The sequence below is a fragment of the Myotis brandtii genome, unplaced genomic scaffold (assembly GCF_000412655.1).
Source record: "Myotis brandtii unplaced genomic scaffold, ASM41265v1 scaffold209, whole genome shotgun sequence".
Lineage (NCBI taxonomy): Eukaryota > Metazoa > Chordata > Mammalia > Chiroptera > Vespertilionidae > Myotis > Myotis brandtii.
Window position 1 is genome coordinate 1,523,844 of NW_005357806.1, and position 18,145 is coordinate 1,541,988.

At 41.5% G+C, this 18,145-nt stretch overlaps 1 protein-coding gene across 1 annotated transcript in view; it reads left to right on the top strand.

Annotated features, from left to right (window-relative positions):
* Positions 1–18,145, top strand: part of FGD4 (FYVE, RhoGEF and PH domain containing 4) — a 109,479-nt gene that overhangs the window by 949 nt on the left and 90,385 nt on the right. The gene's annotated exons all lie outside the window — the stretch shown is intronic.

An 18,145-nucleotide genomic window follows, 5' to 3' on the forward strand; every position in this document is an offset into this window, starting at 1 on the left:
CCCCTGCCCCAGGCTTTCCCCACCCTATTGTCTGTGTCCATGGGTTGTGCGTACATGCTTACAAGCTCTTTGGTTCATCTCTTCCCACCCAGCCCCACCTTCCCTCTGAGATTCGACAGTCTGTTTGCTAAAAATGTTTTTAAAAACTGAAATGGGTTAGTTTGTGTAGCTATTTCCCCATTGTTTCTGCATGGATACAAACCTTCCTGAAGAATGTTTACACTGCTAAATAAGGCAAACTGAACTTGGGCCAGGCAGTCTCCAGAGTTACCAGGATTCTCTTCCTGGTGGTGTTACTTTTCCTCAGAGGGGCTTCAACTTTGTGTGGAAGCCCAAGGGTGGGATGGGTCCCAGGACCGCAGCCTGCAGCTGCACTGCCTGGGCTGGCTCTGTTCCCAGGTCCCAGCCTGGCTAGAGAAAGAGAATGAGTAGCCCAGTCCCTCCCTGCCTGCCCTGGTTTCCTCTACCATCCAGGCAGGGGCCTCGAATTCTTTGCAGGGTTTCCACCATTTTTGCATAAAATTCAAAGTTCCTATGATCTCTTCATGGTTTATCATTGCATTCTAAATATGAAATTTGTTTTAAAATATATTTTTATTGATTTCAGAGAGAGGAAGGGAGAGGGAGAGAGAGATGGAAGCATCAATGATGAGAGAGAATCATTGATTGGCTGCCTCCTGCACGCCCCCTACTAGGGATGGAGTCTGCAACCCGGGCATGTGCCCTTGTTCAGAATCGAACCCGGGACCCTTCAGTCCGCAGGCTGATGCTCTATCCACTGAGCCAAACCGGCTAGGGCAAATATGAAAAAATTTTAATGTGGCCAAAGGGAAGTGCTTTCTTGCTCCATCAGTGAAGTTCTCTTTTCTCCTGAAGCAGCTTCTGTTTCTCCTTATTCAATCTTCAAACAGTCAGGGATGATGAGAGAGCATTAGTATTCCCTCCTGGAAGGCAGGTCTCCGCGGAAGGAAGAACTGCTGCTAGAATTTTCTCCAGTAATGGACAACTCCCTGTAGTGACACTGCTGCAAAGAGGTGGCTTTAGAAGTTCCTTTGAAGTTTTCTAAACTGAACAGACAGTAATGTAGTGAGCACTTCCTCTCCACTCTACTGGGTTCTTTTATTGCCTCAGAAAAAAAATGTAAATATACATATTTAGTATACATGTGGTTTTTAAAAGTTTTGTCGTCTTTTTTTATTACTTGAAGAAACTTTTCTTTTTAAAACCTGTGCTTGTAGGCAAACTCATGCAAAAACTGAAAAATAGATTGTGATGCATGACTCAGTAGGAAGTATTGTTTCTGTCTTTGCAGGATGATAATGTTGTCCTTGATATGTATCCAAACTGTATGTAAATTAAAGTGCAATCCAAAATTAAGATTTAACTTTGACCACTCTCCTTAGACATTAGAACAACATTCATTCTGAAAATAAAATGGCTTTTTCCTAGGTGCTTGTAGACCTATCCATCCCTACCCTTATCTGATTTATCATCTTTACTCTCTGTGCTCTTTCTTCTTTATAAAATAGGGAGCTAATTTTTATTGGCCTGAAATATATTTGTAAAGGTCTTCACACTGGATTTTATTTATTTCAGAGAGGGAGTGAGAGAGAAAGACATCAATGAGAGAGAAGCATTGATCGGCTGCCTCCTGCACGCCCCCCACTGGGGATCAAGCCCACAATCCGGGCATGTGCCCTGACCGGGAATCGAACCGTGACCTCCTGGTTCATAGGTTGATGCTAACCATTGAGCAACATCAGCCGGACTTCACCCTGATTTAAATGTTGTCTGACTGACCCTCTACCACAGTACTTGGTAAGCTCTACTTAGATCAGACTCTTCTGAGGTGATTTTTCTTTAAATGACTCAGGTCTGTAGTTACTTGGCCATATGCTGAAGCAGGCAAAAGCAAAACACCTTTGATAAGAAATACAGCATTAGTTGGTCATTCTACATGGTGATTATGAAAACCTGGTAGAGAGAAAATAAATATTTCCCCTTAGACAATGAATACAAACAAGATTTTTTTTTTAATTTAAACTAAAAATAAAAACACAAACTCACTATGGGCTCAGTTTTCTCCATATCATCATATAACTTTTTTTAAAAAATGTTTAGGCCAAAGTCCTTAGTCTTGCTTGGATCTTTTCCCTTACACACATGAAATTGTTGGCAAATCCTGCTTAAAAGACATCACACTGACCATATCACAATGCCTCCCTGGTTCTAGCCACACTCAACTTTCCCTTGGATTACTTCAGTAGCTTCTTCCTACCTTTGACCTTCTGACGTCTCTTCTCTACCCAGCAGCCTGAGTGAAAACTGATTATTGTCACTCCTCTGCTCAACCCTCCAGTGGGTTCCATCTCTGTCCTCTCCGTGATATGCAAGGCCGTACCTGTCCTGTCCTGTGAACTCTCTGACTCAGTGCCAGACAGGATCCTCCCTGCTCATTCTCCTCTACCTGTGCTGTCTTCCTTATTTCCCTATAAGCACATCACTGACTATGTTACTGTTGGAACTTTTGTGGTTTTACCCTTCGCTGGGAATGCTAGTCCCCCAAATATTTGTGTGCCTCACTCCCTTCATGCCTCTACTCAGCTGTCATCTGTTCAGAGAAGCTTTCCTGGAACTTCTTACAAACAATAGCGGCCCTTCACCCAACAGCACTCTCTAGTTCCTTTACTCAGCTCTATTTTCCTCATAGCACTTTATTTTTTAACTAGAGGCCTGATGCACCAAATTCGTGCAAGAGTAGGCCTTCCTTCCCCCCTGGCTGCCGGCACCAGCTTCCCTCTGGCACCCGGGACCCAGGATGATAATATTGTCCTCGATATGTATCCAAACTGTAAATTAAAGTGCAATCCAAAATTAAGATTTAACTTTGACCAACTCTCCTTAGACATTAGAACAACATTCATTCTGAAAATAAAATGGCTTTTTCCTAGGTGCTTGTAGACCTATCCATCCCTACCCTTATCTGATTTATCATCTTTACTCTCTGTGCTCTTTCTTCTTTATAAAATAGGGAGCTAATTTTTATTGGCCTGAAATATATTTGTAAAGGTCTTCACACTGGATTTTATTTATTTCAGAGAGGGAGTGAGAGAGAAAGACATCAATGAGAGAGAAGCATTGATCGGCTGCCTCCTGCACGCCCCCCACTGGGGATCAAGCCCACAATCCGGGCTTGTGCCCTGACCGGGAATCGAACCGTGACCTTCTGGTTCATAGATTGATGCTAACCATTGAGCAACATTGGCCGGACTTCACCCTGATTTAAATGTTGTCTGACTGACCCTCTACCACAGTACTTGGTAAGCTCTACTTAGATCAGACTCTTCTGAGGTGATTTTTCTTTAAATGACTCAGGTCTGTAGTTACTTGGCCATATGCTGAAGCAGGCAAAAGCAAAACACCTTTGATAAGAAATACAGCATTAGTTGGTCATTCTACATGGTGATTATGAAAACCTGGTAGAGAGAAAATAAATATTTCCCCTTAGACAATGAATACAAACAAGATTTTTTTTTTAATTTAAACTAAAAATAAAAACACAAACTCACTATGGGTTCAGTTTTCTCCATATCATCATATAACTTTTTTAAAAAAATGTTTAGGCCAAAGTCCTTAGTCTTGCTTGGATCTTTTCCCTTACACACATGAAATTGTTGGCAAATCCTGCTTAAAAGACATCACACTGACCATATCACAATGCCTCCCTGGTTCTAGCCACACTCAACTTTCCCTTGGATTACTTCAGTAGCTTCTTCCTACCTTTGACCTTCTGACGTCTCTTCTCTACCCAGCAGCCTGAGTGAAAACTGATTATTGTCACTCCTCTGCTCAACCCTCCAGTGGGTTCCATCTCTGTCCTCTCCGTGATATGCAAGGCCGTACCTGTCCTGTCCTGTGAACTCTCTGACTCAGTGCCAGACAGGATCCTCCCTGCTCATTCTCCTCTACCTGTGTTGTCTTCCTTATTTCCCTATAAACACATCACTCACTATGTTACTGTTGGGACTTTTGTAGTTTTACCCTTCGCTGGGAATGCTAATCCCCCAAATATTTGTGTGCCTCACTCCCTTCATGTCTCTACTCAGCTGTCATCTGTTCAGAGAAGCTTTCCTGGAATTTCTTACGAACAATAGCAGCCCTTCACCCAACAGCACTCTCTAGTTCCTTTACTCAGCTTTATTTTCCTCATAGCACTTTATTTTTTAACTAGAGGCCTGATGCACCACATTCGTGCAAGAGTAGGCCTTCCTTCCCCCCTGGCTGCCGGCACCAGCTTCCCTCTGGCACCCGGGACCCGAGCTTCCTTCCGGCCGCTGGCAGGCACCCAGGACCCAGGCTTTCCTTGCAGCCCTGGCTTCATCTGGAAGGTCATCTGGAAGGACGTCTGGTCTAATTAGCATATTACACTTTTATTATTATAGATATATTTTTATTGATTTAGAGAGGAAGGGAGAGGGAGAGAGAGAAACATTAATGATGAGAGAGGATCATTAATTGGCTGCTTCCTGCGCACCCCACACTGGGGATCGAGCTCACAACTGGGCATGTGCCCTGACTGGGAATTGAACTCTGACCTCCTGTTCATAGGTTGATGCTCAACCACTGAGCCACACCAGCCAGACCTCTTAGCACTATATAATCTCTAGCAGTTATAGAAATGCTTGTTGTGTGGTTCACAGCTATATCTGAAGGGTTTATACTAGGTACTGATAGATACTGGGTATTTCATTCATATTTGCTGAATGAATGCATATATTTCTAATATTCATAGACCTTTTCTATTTGCAAATTTAAAACTAAATGAGCAGGAAGGATATATGCACCCATATGTTCATAGCAGCACGGAACTTCTTACAAACAATAGCGGCCCTTCACCCAACAGCACTCTCTAGTTCCTTTACTCAGCTCTATTTTCCTCATAGCACTTTATTTTTTAACTAGAGGCCTGATGCACCAAATTCGTGCAAGAGTAGGCCTTCCTTCCCCCCTGGCTGCCGGCACCAGCTTCCCTCTGGCACCCGGGACCCCAGCTTCCAACAAACTAGACAACCTGGAGGAAATGGACAAATTCCTAGAAAAATACAACATTCCAGCACTCAATCAGGAAGAATCTAAAAATCTCAATAGGCCAATAACTATGGAAGAAATTGAAGCAGTCATCAAAAAGCTTCCAGCAAACAAAAGCCCAGGACCAGATGGCTTCTCAGGGGAGTTTTACCAAACTTTCAAGGAAGAACTAAAACCTATCCTCCTCAGACTACTACAAAAAATTCAGGAGGAAGGAACACTTCCAAGCTCATTCTATGAAGCCAGCATCACCCTAATACCAAAACCAGGTAAAGACAACACAATGAAAGAGAATTACAGGCCAATATCCCTCATGAACATAGATGCCAAAATCCTCAACAAAATCTTAGCAAATCGGATCCAGCAGTACATCAGAAAGATCATACACCATGACCAAGTAGGATTTATTCCAGGGATGCAAGGATGGTACAATATCCGCAAATCAATAAACGTGATACATCACATAAACAAATTGAAAGAAAAAAACCACATGGTCATATCAATTGATGCAGAAAAAGCATTTGACAAAATCCAACACCCATTTTTGATAAAAACTCTCAGCAAGGTGGGAGTAGAAGGATCATACCTCAACATAATAAAAGCCATATATGACAGGCCCACAGCCAACATCATACTCAATGGACAAAAACTAACACCATTTCCCCTAAGAACAGGAACAAGACAGGGATGCCCACTCTCACCACTCCTGTTCAACATAGTACTGGAAGTATTAGCCATTGCAATTAGGCAAGAAGAAGAAATAAAAGGCATCCAAATTGGAAAAGAGGAAGTAAAACTGTCCTTATTTGCAGATGACATGATATTATACATACAAAACCCTAGAGACTCCATCAAAAAGCTACTAGACTTAATACATGAATTTGGCAATGTAGCAGGATACAAAATTAATGCCAAGAAATCTGAGGCATTTCTATACACCAATAGTGAACTTTCAGAAAGAGAGATTATAAAAACAATCCCATTTACCATCGCACCAAAAAAATTAAGCTACCTAGGAATAAACTTAACTAAAGAGGTAAAAGACCTCTACTCAGAAAACTACAGGACGTTGAAAAAAGAGATAGAGGAAGACATAAACAGATGGAAGAACATACCGTGTTCATGGATTGGTAGAATCAACATCATTAAAATGTCCATACTACCCAAAGCAATCTATAAATTCAACGCACTTCCCATTAAAATACCAACGGCATACTTCACAGATCTAGAACGAACTCTCCAAAAATTCATCTGGAATAAAAAAAGACCCCGAATAGCTGCAGCAATCCTGAGAAAGAAGAAAATAGGTGGGATCTCAATACCAGATATCAAGATGTATTACAAAGCCACTGTTCTCAAAACTGCCTGGTACTGGCACAAGAACAGGCATATAGATCAATGGAATAGAATAGAGAACCCAGAAATCGGCCCGAACCAATATGCTCAATTAATATTTGACAAAGGAGGAAAGAACATTCAATGGAGCCAAGATAGTCTCTTCAATAAGTGGTGTTGGGAAAATTGGACAGATATATGCAAGAAAATGAAACTAGACCACCAACTTACACCATACACAAAAATAAACTCAAAATGGATAAAGGACTTAAATGTACGACAGGAAACCATAAAAATTCTAGAAGAATTCAAAGGCAACAAAATCTCAGACATATGCCAAAGCAATTTCTTCACTGATACAGCTCCTAGGGCAGTTGAAACTAAAGAGAAAATGAACAAATGGGACTACATCAAAATAAAAAGTTTCTGCACAGCAAAAGAAACCATCAACAAAACAACAAGAAAACCCACTGCGTGGGAGAACATATTTGCCAACATTATATCTGATAAGGGCCTAATCTCCAAAATTTATAGGGAACTCATACAACTTAACAAAAGGAAGATAAACAATCCAATCAAAAAATGGGCAAAGGATCTAAATAGACACCTTTCAAAAGAGGACATTCAGAAAGCCAAGAGACATATGAAAACATGCTCAAAGTCACTAATCATTCGAGAGATGCAAATCAAAACAACAATGAGGTACCATCTCACACCTGTCAGAATGGCTATCATCAACAAATCAACAAATGACAAGTGCTGGAGAGGATGTGGAGAAAAAGGAACACTTGTGCACTGCTGGTGGGAATGCAGACTGGTGCAGCCACTATGGAAGACAGTATGGAGTTTCCTCAAAAAACAAAACATGGAACTCCCATTTGACCCTGTGATCCCACTTCTAGGAATATATCCCAAGAAACCAGAAACACCAATCAGAAAGGATCTATGCACCCCTATGTTCATAGCAGCACAATTCACCATAGCTAAGATTTGGAAACAGCCTAAGTGCCCATCAGTAGATGAATGGATTAGAAAACTGTGGTACATCTACACGATGGAATACTATGCTGCTGTAAAAAAGAAGGAACTCTTACCATTTGCAACGGCATGGATGGAACTGGAGAGCATTATGCTAAGTGAAATAAGCCAGTCAATGAAGGAAAAAATACCACATGATCTCACTCATTCATGGATAATAAAGACCATTATAAACTTATGAACAAAAATAGAAGAGAGGCAGAGCTGCCTCAAACAGACTGTCAAACTACAGCAGGTAAGCGGGGGACGGTTGAGGGGCGGGAGTGGGGGGGAAGAGATCAACCGAAGGACTTGTATGCATGCATATAAGCATAACCAATGGACATAAGACACTGGGGGGTAGGGGAGGCTGGGGAATTGTTAAGGGCAGGGAAAAAAGGAGACATATGTAATACTCTTTGTAATACTTTAAGCAATAAAACAATTAAAAAAAATAAGAGAAGTTAATTATAAATATTTATAGTGTTCTCTGTTTCTTCCCCTGAATTCCCTTTTGAAGAGTAAATATTCTACTTACTACTTTCTGGTCTCACTTGTTGAGCAGAATCTGAGTAATGAGTTTCTTCTCATTGGCCTGAGAAGCTCAGTTGATCAGTTATAAAGAGCTGAGCATAAGGGGAGGGTAATGAGACTGGAGTCTACTGATGGGCTCAAGAAATGGTTTGGCCACTAGAAATGGTTTGGGCCTTGGCCAGGTAGCTCAATTGGTTAAGCAGCGGTTCTCAACCTGAGGGTCGGGAACAATGAAAATACATCCTGCATATCAGATATTTACATTAAGATTCATAACAGTAGCAAAATTACAGTTATAAAGTACCAACAAAAATAATTTTATGGTTGGGGATCACCACAACATGAGGAACTGTATTAAAGGGTCGCGGCATTAGGAAGGTTTAGAACCACTGGTAGAGCGTTGTCCAGATACACCAAGGTTGGGGGTCTGATCTCTGGTCAGGACACATACAGTACAAGGAGCAACCAGTGAATGCATAAGTAAGGGGAGCAACATAATAAAGAAAGAAAGAAATGGTTTGGATTACAGTTATGGGCCTCTGTTGGGAGAGAAGAAAACAGATGGAAGGATTTTTGGAGTGTGAGACCAAGAAATTTGGGGGACAGATTGTCTGCATGGAGAAAATTGTGGCAAGATGAAGAAAAACTATTTAAGATGGTTTGTTATGTATTAAAGGTGTGCATTTTTTTCTTTTTTCTTTTTTTTCTCTTGCACTAAAGGCATTTAACTCTTTGAACTCCCCTGGAGAGGTAGGGAAAGAAAGAAGATAGAATAAAATGTAACAATTTAAAAATGTTTCCTGTAAATGTTCTTGTAAAACTTGATTTGACGGGGTAGAAAACCAGTGCATGAATTAAAGTGTGAGGATTATTTATATATTTATACTCATGCAATTCATTTCTAAATCCATCTGGGTAGAATAAAATGTAACAATTTAAAAATGTTTCCTTTTAAATGTTCTTGTAAAACTTGATTTGAAGGTGTAGAAAACCAGTGCATGAATTAAAGTGTGAGAATTATTTATATATTTATTTATACTCATGCAATTCATTTCTAAATCCATCTGGATAAGTAGAAATTGACCTGCATTTTAAAATCTATAACTAACAGTTAAATTTTGTGAATTATTATTCGCTGTATAAGAATATCCTTAATCTGAATAATAATGACATAATTAGATCACATGACTTCTTAGAAATATGAAATCTATTTTGATTACATAGTAAAAAGAAATATAAAAAGATTGAAAATGATTATAAATATAAGCCAAGGATTGTTAAACTGGTGGAGTTCCAAATTTATATGCCATATCATCAGTTTTTCTCTTTTAACATTGCCCAACAAAATTTTGTTTCTTAATTGACTTTTATCAGAGTTGCTAATTTAGACTGCAAATTAGCAAATTCTGAACAAGAATATTGAGCAAAGAAGATATTTTGTCTACCTCTTTAGTTCAAAATAGATTAACTATTAGATACAGGACAGTGGTAACAAGACATGCTTAGAGACAGAAAATATTAATGTATTCACTAGACTCAATCCTGAAACTTTTAATATTCCTGCCTTGAAGGAACCTTAAGTTTGTTTCTACCATAGACATCTAGAAGCAGTGATTGTGCATGACAAATGCCATAGGAGAGGTATGAAAGACATGTTTGGAGATTAGAAAAGGGGGAGCAACTGATCTTTCATCTGATTGAGGAAAATGTCCTCCAAAATGGTGACATTGGAACTCAATGTGTTTAAAGAAAGACTATCAAGCTAAAGGAACCAACTTATGCAAAAACATGCAGAGACACAACCGAAGAGGATAACGTGTTCCAGGAATGGAGAAGATTGGAATGTGGCTGGAGGATTAGTGGTGCATGGCTGTGAGGAGGTAGATACGAAGGTCGGTTGAAGTCTGATAGTGAAGGGTCCTTTATGAAAATTAGAGTTTTCCTTCGGAGCTTGCAGTTCTGCATAAAGAATTTTAAGGAAGGGAATAATAAGATGGGCTTTATCAGTGAATGAATAAAATAGTTCAACTTTTTTGTTGTTGTTGGAGCAATCATATTAGACTTAACCAAACCTCACTTTATGTAATGTAGTTTTAAAACTCAGAATTAGAAAAGTGGTTATCTTTGATGAATTGGCTTATTTTTCTTCCTAACGTCCTTCCTCTGTCAGCCAGAGAAAATATGGGAAATAATACATAAGCTAGAAGCAGTATTTGTTTTTTAAGTTCTGTATGACTGAAACAATCCTCTACACTGTTAGAAGCCGAACACACAATGCTATTGTGCTCCTGGTCTAGAATCTAGCCGGGGTGGAAAAATATGAGGCTGGTCTGATTACTCAGCAGGGAGTAAGGAAAGCAAATATCGAACTTTGTAAGCTGTGGAATATTAAAATTGAAGTAAAAGGAGATTTATATTCATGCTTGTCTTAAAGGAGAGAGTATCAATATGACCAGGAAGGTTGGGATGCAGGAGAGCCTGGCACCAAGACCTTTTTAGAAAGCCACCTCCTTTGTCAGATATATCTTTAAAAATGGCCATGTCAAATGGAAGCATTTGGAAGTCTGCATCTACCTACCCGTGACCGGTATCTAAGCAATGTCACTAGAGCAGTAGAAACTTCTAATTTATAAGGAAGTTAAATAACTTTCTCACAGTCCAACTTAAATAAATTATCATGTTAAAATTTGACCTCTAGTTTTACTAATACACCCTGTTTTCTCGGGGGGGGGGGGCGCAGGGAGGATGCTCTTCCAATAAACATAGCCTTGTTTCTTATGACTGGTTCGGCTGACCCTGTCCATGGCTAGAACTGGCACCGTTAAAAAAAGTAGCTTTCAAAGTGAAGAACTGGCTGGCCTTACGGAGCTTTTCCTCCTTGTTCGTTTTCTCCATTATTGCTGTGAAGCTAAATTTCGGTTTGAAAAGTGCATGAACAGTGTCAGTAACTACAAAGCCAAGAGTTGGAGAACAGTGAGCTGAGAAGTGTACGTGGGCTGGTAATTTGAAATAGGCAATATGAAGTAGGCAGAAACGCCCAGAAAATAGTTTACAGAGAATGTTAGGCTGGGATGTTTTAGCTGCTGGGAATCAGGCTTAGAGAAATCAGGTTCAGAAAAATAAACCAGAAAAGCAGTTACAAAATTAATAAAAACCCAAGCAAGGTCGGGAAGGATTTGTTTAGAAAAAGCATGTATATTCCCTTTTGTGAAGAGAAACAGTAGCCCATTCTTGGTTACTTGTGATGAAGATAATTAAAACAATTCTGTTTGGTTTTAGCAACATCCTTTTGCAGCCTTATGAAACCTTGGCCAGTTTGGTTTTCTTCTTCTTTTTGGATCTGCAGATAAATTTATTGTGAGTAAATGGAAAATAGTTTGGCAGTGGGTAGAAGGAAGAGGAAAAGCCAAGAATCTGTTAATTTATGAACCAGACATCTTGAGGAAATAAGTGTGGGCTGAAGCTCTTAAAAAACACACACACACAACTATCTCTTGCCCTTCAAGTTCTTTTCCTACATCTGTTTTTATTTCTTTCAGAGTTTATGAAGTCAGTCAGTAAAAGTTTTTAATTGTTTCAGAAGTTTCTCCTTTCATAACAGAGCTGGCCATACTCTGCATCAGCCAGAAATCATCTCCCTCTTCTGAATTCTCAAGAGTCCTAATTGGTAGCTTTTCGTATAAACCAGTGAGGTCTAGGTTATTTTTAGTAGTAGATTCTAAAGTCAGATAATCATATTTTGTCTACCACATGATAAAGAAGGTCTCACACTGGACAGAAATACATTGGCTGTGACTTTTTTTTTCAAATATATTTTTATTCAGAGAGGAAGGGAGAGGGAGACAGAAACATCAATGATGAGAAAGAATTATTGATCAGCTGCCTCCTGCACACCCCACACTGGGGATCGAGCCCACAACCCAGGCATGTGCTCTGACCGGGAATCGAACTGTGACCTCCTGATTCACAGGTCGGTGCTCAACCACTGAGCCACGCTGGCTGGGCTATTTATTGGCTGTGACTTTCAGAGGAGTCAGGCGATGCTGTGAGCCTACGTCATTTCTATTAACATTTCACCAAGTCTTCATGATATCCCCACTTTAGGATGTAATTTTGGTGAAACTTCAGTTTAACAGTTTAAAGTTATTGAATCCATTTCATTTAACTTCCCCTGCAGACACTAATTTGATCCAAACCTGTTACCATGATAACAGGAAGGGTGGTGCTCAGCCTTGACTGCACATTGGAATCACCTGGGAAGATTTAAGACACAGTGATGCTTGGGCCCCTCGCCCCGAGTGTGTGGTTCCATTGGTTGGGGTGCAGCCCAGGTATTGCATCCCCACAGGTGATCCTGGTTGAGCACCACTGACCAGGAAGCATGCCCTAGTGACTTATTGGATCACATGCAGTAGATGGGTGGGGAAGATCCCTTTTGCTAAAAATAATTAGGAAGGCAACAGAATCAGTAGCATGCTATGCCTATGGGATTTAGACCAATAAGAAATTGAAGATACTCTAAAGAGCACTGTTAATTTACCAAATACACCCCAGAGTCCCCTGTGTCAGTGGTTCCAAGAAACCTTCAGGTTTTTACTTGCCAAAGTTCATATTGCTGGCTGGGGACAGAATCAAGGTTGCTTATAGTACTAATATAGTACTAATCCTATATAATAAAAGGCTAATATGCAAATTGACTGAACGGCTGAACGACTGGTCGACTAGTCGCTATGATGTGCACTGACCACCAGGGGGCAGATGCTCAATGCTGGAGCTTCCCCCTGGTGGTCAGTGCGCTTCCACAGGGGGAGCACTGCTCAGCCAGAAGCCCTGAGCCGGGCGAGCGCAGTGGCGGTGTCAGGAGCCTCTCCTGCCTCTGCGGCAGCACTAAGGAAGTCTGACTTCCGGCTTAGGCCCGCTCCCCGTGGGAGAGGACCTAAGCCATCAGCCAGACATTCCCCAAGGGCTCCCGGACTGTGAGAGGGCACAGGCTGGGCTGAGGGGACCCCCAACCCCCGCCAAGTGAACAAATTTCATGTACCAGGCCTCTAGTATATTATAACATACTATTGTATTATAGCACTTATAGCATGCACCCATGGTTTGTTGCCTTGATTATTTAGGTCAAGGTCTGCAAACCTTTTCTGTAAAGGGCCAGATGATAAATATTTTAGGCTTTGCCGGCCATGTGGGTTCTGTTGCAGCTCCTCAATGCTGCCAATGTAGTGAAAAGCGACATGCCCAATATGTAAAAGAATGAGTGTCACTGTATTGCAATACAATTTTATTGACAAAAATAAGTGGTGGGCTAAATTTGGCCTGCGAGCTGTGGATTGCAGACCTCCAGTTCAGGGGTGTTTTAATCTTCTCACGGAGGGACTGGAGTGCTGTAGTTTGCAGTCCCCTGATTGAGGAGCATTGTAGTCTTTCTACTTGAGAGCAGATTGAGGATCTTAATGGTTCTACACAGTGCCTGGCGCTAACTGACCCTGCTGCTAATCCTTACAAGGTGCTCTGTAAATGCTTGTTGAATTGCACACATGCACCTCAACCTTTTTTCTATTATCCATAACCTACTCTTATATCTAGTCTTTCAGTAGAGATAAAAGTTGGCACATATTCCAGCTAGGGAGAGGACATGCACTTCAGTTCTTAGAGGCCTGTGACAGGTTATAATTCCCGGGTTTGGTAGAATTCTTGAAGTGAATAGAGCTTTTACTCACTCTGAAGACATTTATTATTGTCCTGATTTCCTGGAGCAGATTCTGAGACATTAAAACGCAAAGTGTTGCCCAGCCAGCATGGCTCAGTGTTTGAGCATCATCAACCTATGAACCAGGTCATGGTTCAATTCTTGGTCAGAGCACATGTCCAGGGTTGCAGATTTGATCCCCGATCGTGCAGAATGCAGCCAATCAATGATTCTCTCTCATCACTGATGTTTCTATCTCTCTCCTCTTCCCTTCCTCTCTGAAATCAATAAAAATGTATTTAAGAAAAACACCTCAGAGTGTTTCTTAAACTTATTTCTGTGACAACTGGAGTGTTGTTAATGATTTACAGAGTATGTATAGTTTCTCAAAACAGTATTTCAATTAATTTGGATTTAAGATCACTATAGTGCTTGTATGTGGTGGGTGGAGTCTTCGACAAAACGGAGCAAATAACTGATGGGTCCTCACAGCCCCAGAAATACTGGAAACACAGCTCCAGATCATGAGCCCATTTTCAAGGCAAAACATAGGTGAGTCTGACAACAGGGCCAGAAAGAACTGTAGTGGAAAGCACTGGCCACAGAATCAAAAGCCCTGGTCTGACTCTTGGCTTAACCCCTATTTACCAACCTTACTTTCTTTTCTTTTTTTAAAAAATATATTTTATTGATTTTTTACAGAGAGGAGGGAGAGGGATAGAGAGTTAGAAACATCGATTGGCTGCCTCCTGCACACCCCCCACTGGGGATGTGCCCGCATCCAAGGTCCATGCCCTTGACCAGAATCGAACCTGGGACCATTCAGTCCACAGACCGACGCTCTAGCCACTGAGCAAAACTGGCCAGGGCTCAACCTTACTTTCTTAAACTATAATATGCAGATGAATGTCCTATATACCTTTTGTGGATGCTGAAGGTGAAATGTGGTGTGATGGATGTGAAAGTGCTTCATGAGGTCTTTTCTGACCTCTCCTTAAGCAGTGGTCCTCAACCTTCTGGCCCTTTAAATACAGTTCCTCATGTTGTGACCCAACCATAAAATTATTTTCGTTGCTACTTCATAACTGTAATGTTGCTACTGTTATGAATCGTAATGTAAATATCTGATATGCAGGATGGTCTTAGGCGACCCCTGTGAAAGGGTCGTTCTACCGCCAAAGGGGTTGTGACCCACAGGTTGAGAACCGCTGCCCTAAAGAGATCTGGGTCAAGACTAGCAGAAGCAAGACCCATGTAGCCCAGAGCTAACTAGGACTAGACTAGCACAGAGTGAACCTAAGCAGGTGTGCCCATTGGTTTCCAGACAGAATACCTAAGAGTCTATAATGGAGAGGCCTTATCGGCCTCAGTACAGCAAGAAATCTGAAGAACTGAAGAGCAAGTGGGCATAGGACAGGGGTGGGCAAACTTTTTGACTCGAGGGCCACAATGGGTTCTTAAACTGGACCGGAGGGCCGGAACAAAAGCATGGATGGAGTGTTTGTGTGAACTAATATAAATTCAAAGTAAACATCATTAAAAAAAAGGGTACGGTAATACCTAAGAGTCTATAATGGAGAGGCCTTATTGGCCTCAGTACAGCAAGAAATCTGAAGAACTGAAGAGCAAGTGGGTATAGGAGCTTCGTAGCTGTGAGAGGCAAGGAAATCTGGAACTCTGCCTTGATCTGTTCAGTTATCCCAAATCAAGATTCACATTCTTATCTTTTTTTATGCTTTAAAAATGTTTATTTTATTTACTTTTTATATTTTTCAATTACAGTTTACATTTAATATTATTTTTGTATGAGGGGCCCAATGCACAAAATTTGTGCAAGAGTAGGACTTCCTTCCCCCAGCTGCCGGCACCAGCTTCCCTCTAGCACTCAGGACGCAGGCTTCCCTCCGGCTGCCGGCAGGCACCCAGGACCTGGGCTTCCCTCGCAGCCCCGGCTTCATCCGGAAGGTCGTCTAGAAGGACGTCCAGTCTAATTAGCATATTATGCTTTCATTATTATAGACTAGAGGCCAAGTGCAGGGGGAGGGGGGTGTCTGTCAGCCCAGCCTGCACCCTCTCCAATCTGGGACCCCTTGGGGGATGTCCGACTGCAGGTTTAGGCCCGATCCCACAGGCATCAGGCCTAAACTGGCTGTCGGACATCCCTCTCACAATCCGGGACTGCTGGCTCCTAACCACTAATGCCTGCCTGCCTGATCGCCCCCTAACCGCTCCCCTGCTGGCCCAATTGACACCTAACTGCTCCCCTGCCAGCCCAATGGCCCCCAATTGCCCTCCCCTGCCGTCCTGGTCACCCCCAACTGCCCTCCCCTGCCGGCCTGATCGCCCACAACTTCCCTCCCCTGCCGGCCATCTTGTGGTGGCCATCCTGTGACAACATGAGGGTGTCGCTCGAGGGCACAAGGACCACCTAGGCTTTTATTAGTATAGATTAGTTTCACCTGTATAGTATAGTGGCTAGACAATCATATACTTTACAAAATGTTCCCCTGATATTTCCAGGGGAAATATCATGCACCTGGCACCATACATAGTAATGACGTTATTATTGACTATATTTTCTGTACTATACTTACATACCCATAACTATTTTGTAACTACCAATTTGTAGTTCTTAATCCCTTCACCTTTTTCACCCAGTCCCCCAACCCTCCTCCTCTCTGGAAGCAATAGTCTATTCTCTATATAGCTGAGTCTGTTTCTGTTTCTGTTTTGTTTGTTTATATTGTCCTTTAGAATCTACATATAAGTGAAATCATATGGTACTTGTCTTTCTCTGACTGGCTTATTTCAATGAGCATAATGCCCTCTCTAGATTCATACAATCACAAATAGGATTTTGTTCTTTTTTATGGCTGTGTTCTATTCCTTTGTATATATGTATCATAGCTTTTTATCCACTTGTCTATTGATGGGCACTAGAGTTGCTTTCATATCTTGGCTATTGTAAATAACACTGAAATGAACATAGGGGTGCATATATTCTTTTGATATATTGTTTTGGGCTTCTTTGCATATATACCCAGAGCTGTAATGGCTGGGTCATACGCAATTCTATTTTTATTTTTTGAGGAAACTCCATACTGTTTTCCACAGTGGCTGCATTAATCTATTCCCACCAATAGTGCACAAGAGTTCCCCGCAAATACTTTTTGTTTGTTGATTTATTGATGATTGTCATTCTGAAAGGTGTGAGGTGATATCTCATTGTGGCTTTAACTTGCATTCCCTGATGATGAGTGAAGATGTGGTCACTCATATGTCTATTGGCCATCTGTATGTCCTCTTTGGAGAAGTGTCTATTTAGATTTTTTGCCAATTTTTAAATTGAATTGTTTGATTTTTATTGTTGTTGTTGAGTTGTATGAGTTCTTTAAACATTTTTGGATATTAACCCTTTGTATCATTGGCAAATATGTTCTCCCATTCAGTGGGTTGTTTTGTTTTATTTGTTGACTAGAGGTCCGGTGCATGACATTTGTGCACTGGGGGGGGGGGGGGGGGGGGGCATTTACACAATGACTTAATGTTTAATTTTGAATGGCATTACTTCTTGAGTCTCCTCCTCATTGTTTCCAAGTCTTTGGTTGATACTCAGGTGTAGGACGAATGTATGTATGTATGTATGTATACTGTGTGTGAGCCCCAGGATGGACAGAATCTGGGGGGGGGGGGGGGGCGGGGGGAAGGGTCCCTCCACCCAGCCTGCACCCTCTCACAGTCTGGAAACCCTCGGGGGATGTCCGACTGCCAGCCCACGGGGAACGGGCCTAAGCCAGCAGTCGGACATCCCCCAAGGGGTCCTTAGTGCTGCCACAGAGGCAGGAGAGGCTCCCACCACTGCTGCTGCACTTGACAGCCGTGAGCCTAGCTTCTGGCTGAGTGGCACTCCCCCTGTGGAAGTGCACTGACCACCAGGGGACAGCTCCTGCATTGAGCGTCTGCCCCTTGGTGATCAGTGCATGTCATAGTGACCGTCGTTCTGCCTTTCTGTCAATTTGCATATTAGGGTTTTATTATATAGGATGGATTCCTTTGCTGTGAAAAAAAATTTTTAGCTTAATTACTCGCATTTGCTTATTTTTTCTTTTGTTATCCTTGCTCAAAGATATGTATCAGAAAATGTATTTCTAAGAGAAATGTTTGAGATTTTACTGCCTATGTTTTATTCTAGGATTTTTATGGTTTTGAGTCTTACAGTTAAGTTTTTAATCTATTTTGAATTTATTCTTATATATGGTGTAAGAATGTGGTCTAGTTTCAGTTTTTGCATGTATCTGTCTAATTTTTCCAACACCATTTAGTGAATAGACCAGGGGTGGGCAACCCCTGGCTCGCGTGCCAAACATGGCACGCCAGTAACTTTTGCTGGCACACAAAACCCTCTCTTATAATCTTCCATTTACAATTTTTTTCTTAATATCGACTTTTTTATTTTTCAGATAAATTCAGTGTAGGTGC